The sequence below is a fragment of the Lissotriton helveticus genome, chromosome 1_2 (genome assembly GCF_964261635.1).
Source record: "Lissotriton helveticus chromosome 1_2, aLisHel1.1, whole genome shotgun sequence".
In the NCBI taxonomy this organism is placed as follows: domain Eukaryota; kingdom Metazoa; phylum Chordata; class Amphibia; order Caudata; family Salamandridae; genus Lissotriton; species Lissotriton helveticus.
Genome location: NC_136058.1, coordinates 136079053 through 136094575, shown reverse-complemented (window position 1 = coordinate 136094575; position 15523 = coordinate 136079053).

Below are 15523 nucleotides of genomic sequence, written 5' to 3'. Positions count from 1 at the left end.
CGGAGACCTGGCTGAACCCCACCTCAGCTCCCAACATCACCATAGCCATCCCGGAAGGCTACAAGATCACCCGCAGGGATCGCACCAATGGAGTAGGAGGAGGAATCGCCATCGTCCACAGGAACACCATCAGAATCTCAACCAACACCGACGATACCCTCAGCACCGCCGTACACATGCACTTCCAGATTCACACATACCCCAACACCATCCTCAGAGGAACCCTCGTCTACAGACCCCCCGGACCCTGACAGCAGTTCAGCGACTTCATCAGCCCACACGTCCTAGCCTCCACGGACTACATCCTCCTCTGGGATCTGAACTTCCACCTCGAGAACAATAACGACACCAACTCCACCACCCTGATCGCCAACCTCACCAACCTCGGACTCAGACAGCTCATGACAACACCTACCCACACCGCCGGCCACTCACGGGACCCCATCTTCACCGCAAGTCCCCCGTCTCCTTCAACCACACCACCGAACCCCACTGGACCGACCACCACTGCATCCACTTCACCTTCAGGAAGCCCACCGTGTACCAACGCACCCAACAGATGCCCAGACGCTGCTGGTGCAAGGTCACAGAAGACCAGCTTACCACCACCCTTGCCCAGAGCCCTCCCACCGACCCCTGCGACCCCGACACCGCCACCCGCAACTTCAGACAATGGATCAATGACTGCACCAACACCCTCGCCCCGCTCAAGACTCCCTCCAACAGCCACACCAACAAGAAAGCCACCTGGTTCACCAAAGAACTCCAGGTCTCCAAACGAACATGCCGAAAACTGGAGAAGAACTGGCTCCGCGCACGGACACCAGACAGCTACACTGCCCACAAGAATGTCACCCGCAGACACCATCAACTCATCAGAACCGCCAAGAGGGCCACATTCAAAGACCACCTGGAAAACAACGCACACAACAGCAAAGAGCTCTTCAACATCGTGAAGGAACTCTCCAACCCCAGCTCCAACACCAACAACACCCCGCCTTTGCAAGACCTGTGCGACGCGCTGGCCACTTTCTTCCACTGAAAGATAGCCAACACCCACGACAGCTTCAACGCCACGACCGCCCCAACAACCATCGCCCCCACGACCACCACCTGCACCACCCTCCTGCTCTCATGGACCAGCATCAATGACGAGGACACCAGCTAGACCATGAACACCATCCACTCCAGATCACCGCAAGACCATGCCCTCACCACATCTTCAACAAAGCAAGCACAGCCATCACACCCCATCTCCGGAAAATAATCAACATCTCCTTCAAGACAGCAACCTTCCCGGAAAGCTAGAAGCACGCCGAGATCAAAGCCTTACTCAAGAAACCCAAGGCGGACCCCAAGGACCTCAAGAACTTCCGACCCATCTCCCTGTTCCCGTTCCCGGCAAAGGTCACCGAGAAAATCGTCAACAAACAGCTGACCCGCTTCCTCGAGGAGAACAGCATCCTGGACCCGTCCCAGTCCGGGTTCTGCAGCAACCACAGCACCGAAACCGCACTCCTCGCCGCCACTGATAACATCAGGACCCTGCTTAACAACGGAGAAACAGGAGTCCTCATCCTCCTGGACCTGTCAGCCACCTTTAACACGGTCTGCCACCACACACTACAAACACGCCTACACAACGCCGGGATCCAAGAGAAGGCCCTGACTGGACCACATCCTTCCTCTTCTGCAGAACCCAGAGCGTCCGCCTCCCCCCCTTCCACTCCACTGCCACCGAAATCATCTGCGGCGTACCCCAGGGTTCCTCCCTCAGCCCGACGCTGTTCAACATCTACATGGCACCGCTCGCCCACATCGTCCAACGGCACAACCTCAACATCACCTCCTACACCGACGACACCCAGCTGATCATCTCCCTCCTCAAAGACCCTCACACCGCGAAAACCAACCTCCACAAAGCAATGAAGGCCGTCACCGAATGGAATGGGATCAGCCCGCTGAAGCTGAACTCAGACAAAACGGAGGTCCTCATCCTTGGCTCCACCCCCTTAGCCTGGGACGACTCCTGGTGGCTGACAACCCGAGGAGCAGCCCGACACTCACTGACCATGCACACAACCTGGGGATCATCCTCAACTCCACCCTCTCCATGACTAAACAGGTCAACGCCGTCTCCTCATCCTGCTTCAACACCCTCCGAATGCTCCACAGGATTTTCAAGTGGATCCCCACTGAGACGGGAAGCACAGTCACCCAGGCCCTCGTCACCAGTAGGCTGGACTACGGAAACGCCCTCTATTGTCGTGGGGCTGAGCCTTGCATTCACATAGTGTTAAGTTGACATGAGCTTATTAGAAGTTTAAACGCCATTTTTCCGTTCTGCTGCTTTTTGCACATGGCACACATTTTATTAATTGTTTAGAGTTTAGCAGAGTGTTTTGCTTCACACAAGAATAATATGTTTTTCTACATTAGTAGCCTTGCTTGGTAAGCTTAGTCTGAACAGTGAGTGCCGAGGCCTTCAAGGTTATTTCAACACTGGTTGTTGTTCGGACTGATCAGCGCACGTTCTAGACATAATAATTATGTAGCTGCGCCCATCTCTGATATTGGCGCGTTTGATAATGCACTGCGTAGGCATGATCACACACACTTGGAGAACATTCGTATGCTGAGAGCTTGTGCAGAATTTGATGTGATCCACTTCTACTAAATACCAGAGGTATGGGGCCGCCTATGTAATCCCAAAGAGACCTTCTTTAGTTATAAAATAACCTACTAGCAAGGGAGGGTGAAATATAGGTATATATTTAACCTGTTTCCGTTTAGCATTATAACATGCTTTCTCCCTTTATATTTTATGGAATAGTCACTATGCCGACAATCTTGTTTCTAATATTATGTCTGCTTGTATTAGCTAAGGTGCTGCGCATGAGAACACGGCGTTAGAAATAAATATTTCAAACTTGCTCGTGTCTCTTTTTTTACTCTCTGTTTCGGACTGGTATGAGAGTATAACGAAAGAGTGTTCTTGTTTTCCACATTGCCTGAGGTAACCTAAGTCGCATGTTCTGGGTTGTCTAATCATTGGTTTCCTGGCTATAAGACTAAGAGCTAATGAGACACTGATGCTAGTCTGGTAGGGGATGTTGGGTACTAAGATTAGTTTTGGCACACCCTAATTCACTAAGGTCCTAAGTCTCTGTGCACAGTTCTGTGTAGGAGCAGAATCCATGCAACATGGCGCCCAACGATGGTCGTCTTATTACTTGACGCTAGAGTAGTACTTATATTAGTCCTTAACTCCTTCACTACTGTTTCCGGTTAGTAGTGGTGACGGATAAACCTACCTATTGTTACATAGGTCTTTTCAAGCTTGAATCTTTCAAAATGATTTCCTTTTGAATTACTACTCAGTTGTGCTACATTGTTTTACATTGTACCTCTAATTCTCTGTGTCGCTATGGCTAACGTTGACATACCGCAGCATAGTCGCTTTGCAGCCCGCAATCATTTGCAGGCTTATAACGTTGGCTTGGAGGGCATGGCAGTTATTTTGGTGGTGAGTGCTGAGGTTGCTTACCCTTTTGAGATTTTCTACTCATGGGTGACATTTCCCGCTGTGGAGGCGGCTACTCAGGTGTTTGAAACTTATTCTCACACAGCCGTGCCCTTGGAATATGTTCCTCATAGGACACAGGAGATTCCAATTTCTGCATGGCAGCACCGTGTTTGGTTTAATAGTGCCCTTCCCCACTAGGTAGCAGCGATTAGATTAAGTCCTTTGTCCATTCCAGGCGCTTCTTGGCCTGTTTTTGCTGGCTTTACCCCGCATCCTCGTGCGGGGGTAGTCTCCGTTGCTGAATTGCGGCCCCTATATAACTCTGCTATCAGTGTTATCAGGGCCCTAGTTCAATATATCACCCGCAATTTCCAGGGCGGGGCCCCTGGTGTTGCGGCGCTTCCAGCTGGACCGAGTGGAATGAAGCTTAGTCCTGTATGGGTAATGCGGTTATGGGCAAGCGTCTCGAAGATAAGGAAGATATGCCTTTTTGGCTTGCTGAGAAATTTGCCCAGCTGGAGGCAGTTTTTCCTAATTTGACTCCCGTTGAAAAACACAGGATTCTTACAATTACTTTACCCAAGGACTTGGTACCGGAAGCCAGTGACTGTGAGTCATGGGGTAGAATTTTTGCGGCAGTGTACATGAGGTGCTTCGGCACTCCGTCAATGGCTGTCCTTCGATGGTCATTAAGCGTGTTCAGGACGAAAACGGACCTGAGGCTGCGGTTGAATTGGGAATGAGACTCGTTGGCACATTTGACGTAGTTTCCGATCTTGTCCTTTCTAATATAAAGGGGAATGCAGTGAACTTCCAAGTGGCTAATGCCTTGCGCGATGTCCCTCATGCCGAACAAACCCCGACAGTTACCAAGAATGATCATGGCGGCATATAAGACCATTGGCCGTAATAGTTTAGGTGTCAAGCCCTATTCTGCCAAAGATAAAAAACAACCTCAGGGTTCGAAGTCTGAGAAAGTCGTTCAGCCCAAAGCTCCAAAGCAAAATTGGAACAAAAAAAGAAAACAGGGAAAACCACAACAGAAACAGGAGTCCCGTCCCACGTCACCCGTAGCTGCGTCTACTGAGCGCACGTATGATTTGCGTGACTGCTCTACGATTAAGTCACCTGATCGGTTTCAGGTTCCTGATCAACACTCACCTCGTTCTTTACAGGATACATCGGCCTCATCGTCCGGTGGTGGAGGCAGCGGCAGAGGTCGGGGTGGCCAGCAGAGTCACGACCAGCCCCGCCCGAAAGACGGAAAAGGCAAGAAGGACGGTTCTTCACAGAAGAGACCCCAGTTTCAGAAAAAGAAAGTTGCTGCTTTAACAGCGAGATATGCCACAGATAGTGAGAAAGCAGCTTCGGAACCTGACATGGGCGCTGACGTTGTTGGACAGCGCGGCGGAGATTACCATTGTCCGCGAGGCCCTGTGTCCACTACTGAAGGTGAAAGTGACTGACCAATTCATTGTTGTTGAGACTGCTGATAATAGAGTAGCTCCCCCTGATAGGCTTTTTAAAATTAACCTTTTAATTGAAGGTGACATACAACGTACCATAAAAGGGGTATTTTGGGAAAATCTTACAACTACCTGTGACATTTTGTTAGCGGAGGCTGACTGGCCCCTACCCTTTGTTCTCGCAGCTCAGCGAGAGGAGGAGGTAATCCTCCCTAGTTTTGCGCTCACAGTGTCGACAGAGCATGCGCTGAATTTTGCAGAGGAGTGGGCTAAGGCACTAGCACCGGCTTTGTATCGTACTGACTGTGGTTGGGATAAATTCTCCCCCCGCCACGAGATTCCCTTACAGTCTGTTCCACAGCCTCAACCTCAATATCCCATGCGATGTGAAGCGAAAATTTCCGTGGCAGGAATCCTTGAACAATTGGAATATCAAGGAGTGGTTGAAACTTGTGTGTCTCCGATGAATAACCCACTTTTTACTGTAACTAAGCCAGATGGTTCATACAGTTTGCTATTGGATTACCGGCATTTAAACTCGCATTGCCGTACCTGTGCAGTACAGAATACCCATGGCTCTGCCCTAGTGGATGGTCTTGTGCGTAAAAGGTTTAAAACCACACTTGACATTTCCAATGTTTTTTTTTTGCCCACAACTTGTCTGGTCTAAGTTCCCAATGGACCAGTTTTACCAGTGGCTGTAAATAACACCAGTTTAAACACCTGGCCATGGGCTATAAGAATAGTCTAGGCGTGTTTGCTGCCCGTATTGTCTCTCTTTTGGAGGGAGTAGACCAGGATGCGTGTTCGTATGTGGATGATATTTATCTCACAGATGATGAAATATGGGCGCATCTGTGTCGCGTTGACCGCATAATTTGTTGTTTTGCGGACTTCGGTTACAAATTCAACTTTGCAAAGTCCACATTGCAGAGTACAAAGTGTTGTTCCTGGGCTATGAGCTCAACAATGAAGGTAGAGGATTGGCTCCTCACTTCTTGGAGAAATGCGCACAGCTACGCACTCCTACAACACTGAAAAAATTGCAATCCTTGCTGGGATTTTTGAATTTTTGGGCGTACATACATTCCCGAATATGCCCAGCATATCAAGCCACTGTATGCTTTGATGCAACCTGCTTTTACCAAACCGTGCTGGCTGCCTGAACATTCAGCCATTTTGCAATCTTTGCAGGCTGATCTGTTAAAATCTAAATTCTTACTGACTCGTGATTACCACACCAACCTGGTGATAAGAATCATCCCTGGGCCGGTGGGTTTCACATACCTTACTTTTAATGAAGGTGACACAGTACCTATCGCTTACAAGTCACACTTGTACACTTCGGCTGAAATGCGGTTTTCCACTGTGGAAATTTTTTTGACAGCAGTGCAAATGGCGATTCTAAAGGAACGTGCACTGTCGCAGGGAAAATGCATGTTGGTTGTTACCCCGTATCCTGCCTTAGAGGCAGTGACGAAAGCCAGTGTACCTAATTCTAAAGCTTTGCACCCACGGTGGATACAATGGGCATCATCATTGACGTCTCTGGATGTCACGTTCATTTTTGACGCCTCCTTACAGTCGCAGGAGTTTTTTCAGTATGAGTTTGTTCATCCTGCCCCGTTGACTATGCGGCCTTTGGAGGATTTCTATTGTATCATTTACACTGATGGTTTGGCGCAAGTTGCGCATGGGTCTAAGCACGCATAAGTCTCAGCTTGCGCCATTGTGGTTGGTACCATGGTGAATGATGAATTCAAGTCCGATGTCGTGCATACGCAGACATTAGGGGACTGTACCGCCCAATTGGCAGAGCTCCGTGCTCTACTGCTTGCATTGGAGTATGCTGATCCTGGTGTGACTACTCTTATTGTGAGTGACTCTTATTACTGTGTACAATCTTACAATGAAAACCTGTTCTTTTGGACTCAGAATGACTTTTGTGATTCTAAGGGTAGCACAATAAAACATAAAATGATCTGGGTTCGAGTGGCTGAATTTAAAGAGCAGTAGCCACTATGTAATTCATACTCTCGGTCATCAGCGTGTGGGAGTTCACGCTGTTGGCCATAGTTTGGCCGATGAGGCCGCAAAGTCAGCAGTTTCGACATAGATGGTTGCAGCAGTTACACGTTCCAAAAGTAAGATTGATGATGACATCTTGGCAGCAATTGCCGCTACTGAGAAAGGAAGTAAATATCCTACTGGATTCCCTTCAAAGTATTCTTATCATTTAAGTCCTGATAAAGTTGCTTATGTGAAAATGCCGGATGTTGGTTACAGATTGATTCCCAACGCGGAGCGCAGGTCCACACTGAGTACAGATGCCCAGTTACAACAACGTTTCTGGTAGCGGGGACCGTACAAACAGATGCATGATTATGTCCTTCAATGTGACATTTGTCAGCAGATTAAGCCTTCAACTGCTGCACGTCCGCCTCAGACACAGATGTACATTTCTAATAGACCACTTGGTTGTGTTTATTTAGATCACTGCGGTCCTTTTTCCTCTGATACTGCGTATAAGTACATCTTAGTTGCAGTTGATTCATGCACACGCTTTGTTTGGGTCTGGCCCACCGCAGCGCTGGTTCGCGAACAGTCATAAGAGACTTGCGTGTCTTTGTGGGAATTTTTGCCTGTGGCACCTTCCATTCGGACCAGGGTCCAGTGTTCGCCTCTAAGGCGTACAAGAATGCCATGAGTTCGTTGGGGGTCCAAGTCAAGTTTTCGTCTCCATACAGACCTGAGGGTAATAGTGTTGTGGAACGAATGAACCGAGATTTAAAGCAGTCTTTGACAGCCAGGGTTATAGGTACTGGCAGGAACTGGCTAGTCCATCTCAATAGCGCACAGCGTGCACTTATTAATCTCCCTAGAAGGTCTCTGGGTGGGCGGATCCCAAACGAAATGCTCTTTGGTATCAAAATGTTCGTCCCGGACGAAGGTCTAGACAAGGCGGCGGCTGCTGCCCCCTTTGACGTAGATGAACATTGTCATGTTTTACAGAAGCTACAAGAGACAGTCTTGCAAAGGAACACTTGCCCTCCACATCAGATGCTGCATTGCAGATTCCGGTAGTTGGCTGGCTACCCCGAGTTGGAGAACTGGTTCGAGAGATGATCGAAAACAAGAAAGAATTTGGTCCCTCATATCGAGCTCCAGTTCCTGTACTTGGCATTCAGGGCACAAGTACAGTCATTTTAACTCCGCTTCCAGGTCGTAAGGAAAAGAGGTACATCTCCATTGACAATGTCAAATTACACAGAGTGGCCGATTCTTCTTAGTATAACGCCTGCGGTCTCTTGTCCATCTACACTGAGACATTCTGTTTTGGCTCTGGGTCCTAATACCAGGCCTGACATTTCCATTGAGATGCCTGCTGTTTCACGTCCTTTACTGAGTACCCCACCTGATAATAATCTTAATGATACTGAGTATACTTACCCCACAGACTTGTCCATGCCTGATTTACAAACACGTTTGGCAACTGAGTCCAGATTTTAATTTGACACTAACTCTACCACATCGAAGTCCCCTTAAAAAATATCTGGTTTTGCTACATGGTTTAAAAAACATTTTTTGATTCCTCCATTTGGGTGGTGCTTTTTTCAATTTTTTTGTTCTTGTCAATTGAATTTGTGGTGTATTTTTTCCTTCTTGTAAACGGACACTACGTTGAAGAGAGAACGTCTATTCGACACATTAATGGAACATTAGCACCCCATTCCTCCTCACACAGATTGAGGAGGGACCTGACTTTTGTAAACATTACTGCTTGGCCTGTCTTAGATGGGATTGTATGGGATGCTGTTCGGTTTCAAATCCATGGTCCCACAGAGGTTATAAATGTCCTGAATGTCCTGAGAGTTTCGAGGGGGGATGTTATTAAACATAATATTCGCTCTGATGATTGGGATGTTCAAGCCGTAGAGGCTTTGTTTTCAGATTTGAAATATTATGCTGCTTTTGATGCTGAAGATTTATATTTAAATTCGGCGAAGTATGGTGGTTTGTTTTGTTATCAACACTTTGCAATCATTACCTGCATAAGGCAAACACCAGGAAGAATATGGTTAATTATACACATGGGAACATTGCCCCACTCCTGTTTAAGGCAGCTCCAGTTCTCTTTTAAAGAGGTTCACCTATGTTACTGATTTTAATCAGTCAAATCCCAATGCATTTTATTTTAAGATGACTGAAAAGTCCACTTCCAAAGTTAGACTTACCCACACAAAATTGTTATATTTCAAGTCCTTTCTTGACCAATTGGCTATTGGGGGCTATGAGCTGTGGAAAGATACTATTGATATTAAATCTGTTTGGGGTTCTAAAAGTTGGCAAGTGCAAGGCACTGAGGCTTTGCATTGTGCATGTCTCATCCCAAACCATATGTGTTTTTGAATTCTACTATTTCACAAACCACATGCTTTGGATTGGCTACTACTAAAAAATTAAATGCTCCTTCTTTTCCAGAATTGGAAGAATACCCTAGTTGGGATAATAATACCAGTTTTTCTATCAGAGAATTACAGGCCCTATTGCTGAATTTGACTTTTAACATATCCAGTTTGGATCCTAATGGTTGGTTGTTGTGGCACAAAAGTGCAGATTCCTGCCAACATCGTTTTCTGGGTTTAGCCCCTGGCTACACACAGGTTAGGGTGGATCCCCGTTTTGAGAGTGGTCATTCTGTGACTACCTACGCTGTGGGAAAGTTATGTCAGAATTGGCTCAAACACTCAACTTTAGCGTCAGTTAAGCTTAATTTGTCTAAATTGACTGACGATGTTGATCTGAATGATTTTGTCAAGGGTCCTGCTTCCAGCAGATCCAAAAGGTGGATATATGCTATTTACAATGAAGTTTGCAAACTGTCCCAGATTGAGGCTGCTTCCCACTTAAGAGCTATAGATCAAGCTAATTTAGAAAAGGTGCTGGCAGTTATAGACAACAGCATTAACACGCTTTCTTCCCGCATTTACACTTTAGATAATATTGTTTCATCTGTTGTTGATATTGTGCAAGAAGATGTCTCTGTTTTTTACCATGGTCAAAATCAATTGTGTTCTATTATGCAATTTGCATGGACTTTGCAAACGTTAAAGGCAGGAAAAGTTCCTTGGCATTACATGAACACGTCATTTTTGTTTGCTCCTTTTAACTTGACTGATAAGCAGCGTTTTATGTCTATGAAAGATGCAACTTTTTCTATGTTACATATTGAAAAGTTAGAACCTTTACCGTTTTCTGTGGCTGAAACAAATTCTGCTGTGTGGCTAGTCCACATATTAATAACATTTCCTTCCCCTTTGTTCAAATTTGAAAGTTGTATGAAATACTGGGCAATTGGCAGATATGAACCTCTGGGCACCGCTTATCTCCATGAAGCTGGGTCACTATCTTTTACCTTTAGGTGCCCGAGGGAGGGAAAAGAAGTGTATTTGAATGGTGAGGATTGCACAACAACAACAGAGCACTCATTAGTGTGTAGGAATATCCAATTGCATGGCTCTTGCAACCAAGACGCGCCTAATTTAGCCTGTGTTTTGAAAGGTACACCTACACCTGCTATCATACCCACTTTCACATTACTAGCAAACTGTAGTTATTTATTTTTAAATAATGACAATTGTTGTGGGATGGTAGCTGGAATTCCTTACGTGGTTACGGTCTCTGAACGTGTAGTTTGTTGCAAAAACGTAATGTTTCCTCTTCCACATGGGAAAATGGATGTTTCCATCTGGCCGTTGATTCCGACCTTGAAAGCAGAGTTTAACAAGATGAGTCGCATAAGAGCTCTTTTGTCTCAGAAAGAAGTCGTCCTCACATCTGCTCGTGAAACATTTGTTCTTCACGTGGCAAACACCCGCACAGCGGTGCATGCTTTATTAAATACGGATTTGCCCTTGCATTTCAGGCAATTAATTCACACTATCTTTAATGATTCCCCCACCAAGGGGCTAGCTCACTTTTTTAAAGTTGTTAGTAGTGGCCTTGTGACTCAAACTATATTTGGTGTTATCCCAGCCTTTTTTCATTCGATTTTTTCCAGCCTGTTTGGTGGATTTCCCTTAATGCTTGCTTTGGTAGCAGGAGTGCTTCTGTTGCTTTGTTTATTTCAAAATGGATGCACGTCCTGTGTTACAAGACGACCTGCCCCAGCTGTTGCTGCTCCGCAACCAAATGCTTGATTATTATGGAGCGCTTCCTCTTGCTACATTGAGTGCAGTTTATGGATTATCATTTCGATTTTCCTTTTTCACATGCGTCCAGCCTGTCTTTCATTGCCTGAGCTGCGATTTCGACTGGGCTCTGGATTTGTGTCTCTGCAATACGGTGTCTCCCAACGCGGATTATGATCAACTGATGAACCCCTTAGTTGCTTATGAATTGCTTTGTTCTGGCGACGGGATTATGGCCTTTGCAGCGATGCATGGAGTCCTGGAACGTTGGAATGTTTTTGCAGCGGCGCATGACTTCTTGGCACGCAGTTACATTGAAGAAAACCCAAGTTGTCCTCTGATGGTACTAGATGCTCCGATTATTGAGGAACATGTATGTTCCTTCCCATTATTGAATTGGATGGCTGAAATGTTTTCGGATGAGAACAATGACTTCCTGTTGGAGGTGGTTGCAACGTACTGTGCATATACACTGTTGGAATGAGATGCGTTTCCTCTTCTACCAATTTTGTGGCTGATGTCACAGATTGGACATCGGATTACTTAAGACCTCCATCTCATCCTGCTCCAATCCTTCCTCCTCAGACTCTGACCCTTCCACCTTGTCCACTTCTCCTTCTGGTTGGTCTGCAGGCCATGCTCTTAAGGCTTTCTGAAGCTCTGCCTTCTTGGTGCTTCCCTAATGGAACACCCTTCTCTCCTGTCAGGACTCCTTGAGCTCAGCCAATGTGCATGCCTCCAGATTGGCCAGCTCTAATTCCATCTTGATAAGTAGGACCACAGTGTCAAGTCAATTCAACGTTTATTATGTAATTCTTTAAAATCATTCAAGTTACATAAAATACCAATCTCACAATAAGAACACTGTATTAAAAAACCCTTAAGAAAGAATAACATATGGGGAAGCATGTGCAAAGGGCAGTGGAAAGGTGTGCAGCTTATAAAATGCAGATTTTTCAAGTGTGATAAAATTAGTACAGACTTAGAAAAATTCAAACATTCTTGCTGCTCTGTGCAAAACACCTGTGTTTTTAAGTGATTTAAGGATACAATATGTACTAATAATGTGTAGCCGTTCTGGTCATGGAAAAATAGCAGCATCTGTAATGCCACTGAGCAGTTACATTAATGTGCAACTGGCAGTATCAGGGTGTACTAGTTGTAAAATGAAGAACGATATGTAAAAAGCAAAATGCCTGTACAAACCCAACTCAGGAACTTGCTAGGTGTGTTCACACAGGCCATAAAAAAGTGTGAAGTGAAATGCCTGAAGGCATATGAAATGCCGCCATGACATTTATGTGCAAAGGGCAGTGGCAAAGCTTGTACAACTTGTAGAATGCACGCAGTATGTAAAAAAGAGCAACGCATATGCACAAACAATTGAGAATCATACTAATCATCTTAATATAAAGTGCTTTGTGCTTTGACTTTACCATGGCAAACCCTTCCCCACTAAAAGCCTCCTCGATGGTAGGTCCAATCCCTGAACTACACAATGCCACTGGCAGTATCATTGATGATACATTTGTAGATGGCTTCTCACTTAATAGACCCTTAGGGCATCATTAGGATGGCGGGCGGACTTTGCTCGACAGCCATCCTGATGGAAAATGGGACCGGCCGCCATATGTGCAGCGGTCCCGTGGGGGAGATTAGTATTTGCCCACCACATTGGCGGGCGCATCATGCATTTTTAACATTGCAGTGCTTTCAGCTGCACCCGCCGCAATGGTAAAAATGCATGTTGTGCATTTGAATACACAATATGGCAGGCACCGCGGGGTGCATGCTGCTTTGTGCATGCAAATGCAGGGGGTACCATAGGTACCCCCATGTGCATTCCCCACCCCACCAACTTCCTGGGGGCCCGCAACGGGCCCCCAATTGTGAACTCCGCATGCCTTTCCGTGGCGGCAATGCCACCACGGAAAGGCTGCTCTCTGCCTGCATACTAATATGGATGGCGGTGTCTAGCAGACACCGCCACCATATTAAGCGCGTTTCCGCCCAGTCAACTCGTCGACCGGGCAGAAAAGCAGCGGACGGTTTTCCCGTCCGCCGCGGTACCCTGCCATACTAATCTGGCGGGGGAAACGGGTGGCGGGCGGAGGGAAATGTAGGGCGGATCGCCACTACCATGCAGGCGATGGCGATCCACCCTACATCGTAATCAGCCCCTTAGTGTTCGATATCACCATGCCTCGTGTTTCCCACTACTAAAAGGTGCCCAATGGTGGGTCCAATCCCTGAACTTCACAATGCCAGGTACATTTGTAGATGACTTTTCACTTAGATCCTTAATTTTCCATCTCACTTTTTTACTGATTCCTAACACTTGTCAGAGCCCATTGTCTTATTTAGTTCACAGATATTGTAAAATACTATTAGCATGGAGCAAAAAGACTTTTGAAAAAATCAAATATGTCAATCTGGCAGAATTAACCAAACTGGTCGAAGTATAAAGTTGCAGTGAACTATGAGTTACTATATGGTATTGCACAAACACAAGTCCTATCCTCACCACTGATCCCTAATGTTAGAAATGGGGTTTCTGGTTGGCAGAGGTATGCACCCTGTTTAAGTTGGTACCACCACTCTAGTCAGGGTAAGCTAGATACACACTAAAAGATAACCTGTGCTCACCCTCTGGTAGCTTGACAGATCAGGCAGTCAGGCTTATCTAAAGAGACAATGTGTAAAGTATTTGTGCAACATACACACACACACACACAGTAACTCAACACATACACAACAACAATCCAATAAGTAGAACCAAAGTTATGAATTTTTAAAGAACAAACCAAAAATAGTGCTTTTGAGTATGTAGCGCTAAAAGGTTACTTGAGGTCTTGCTGGACCAGGGTAAATCCAAAGTTCAGGCCAACCACAATGTAGGCCAGGCTTGCTACAAGACTCGGACAGGTCCCACTGACAAACTACCTAGGATAAAGCAAAGTGTTGATGTTGAGGGCTCTAGGCAAGGAGTCGAGAAGGTGCTGGGTTATCTGCAATCCCAGGGATACATTCGAGCATCAGTGCTAATACGTGCCATCGATGGAACCTCTTCATTGCCATCAAGCCGCATCGGCTATAGAATCATTTTCATCAAGTTGCCGCCACTTTGGCATTGAAAGTGATGCATCGGTTCCAATTAGCGCAAAGCTACTGTTGCATTGACTTAGGAAAAGTTGCAGAAACCCACTTCTGAGGCCCAGTACTGGAGGGACACCTCAGGCAAGGGTAGGCATCACAGATGGCAGAGTCCAGCAGCTCCAGCAGATTTGCAAAAAGTCTTTCATGACCCTGAGACTTCAGAAAACAAAAGGCAAGCCAGCAAGCCCTTGGCGTCACTCTGGATTAAAATGAGATGGATCCAGTCCTTGTCCTCAGCAGTGCAGAATCAGCAGGCAGCAGATGAAGCTTAGCACAGAAATGAAGCGGTTCCTTGGAACAGTCAGTCAAGCAGAGTGGCAATCCTTGTAGCACAGCAGTCCTCAACCCTGGCAGAGTTCTTCACAGGTCCAGTACTGTACTGATTGGTAGGTTTAGAGCCCCAGTACTTATACCCAAATGTGCTTTTGAAGTGGGGGTGTCTTCAAAGCAGCTCCTTGAAGTGCACAGGTGCCCTTTCATTCCAGCCCTGTCTGCCAGGCTATCTGGGGGTGCGGGGGTAATCAGTCCTTTGTAAGCCTAGGCAAAGCACTACGCTATGCTTGCGCAGTTTGCAAAGTTTGCGCTACTTTGCACTACGCGAATTGCACGTAGCACAGTGCAAACACACGTAGCATAGTTTAGCGTAGTGCAGCGGTCATTTTTTGCTTGCTCGCGGGCCTCATTGTCAAGTTGGCGACCGCAAGCAAGCAAAATGACATCCCGGCAAGACTTTTTCCTTGTTCGCGATCAGCAACATCAAGTTGCCGATTGCGAGCGTGGAAAATAAACTTCCCTGCGAGATTCCCAATGCGGGGAGGTCATGTTTATCATTGCGAGTGGTCGCGTAAGCTCGCCACCGCTCGCCATGAGAAACTACCGGTCCACGTTGAGAAAGCTGCCGCTCGAGTAAAAATGTACTCGAGCGGCAGAAATCGACAGCTCGCACTGTGCAAGATGCCGTTTTCAATGATTGCGCAGTGCGGACAAGCATCCGGCACTGTGCAATCATCGTGAACAGTGCACTACACAGTTCACGTAGTGCTACGCGTAGCTCACGTAGTGCGTAGTGCACTTCGCGTAGTGCATAGTGCACTTCGCGTAAGCATCCGGCACAGTGCAATCATCGTGAACAGGGCACTACACAGTTCACGTAGTGCTACGCGTAGCTCGCGTAGTGCGTAGTG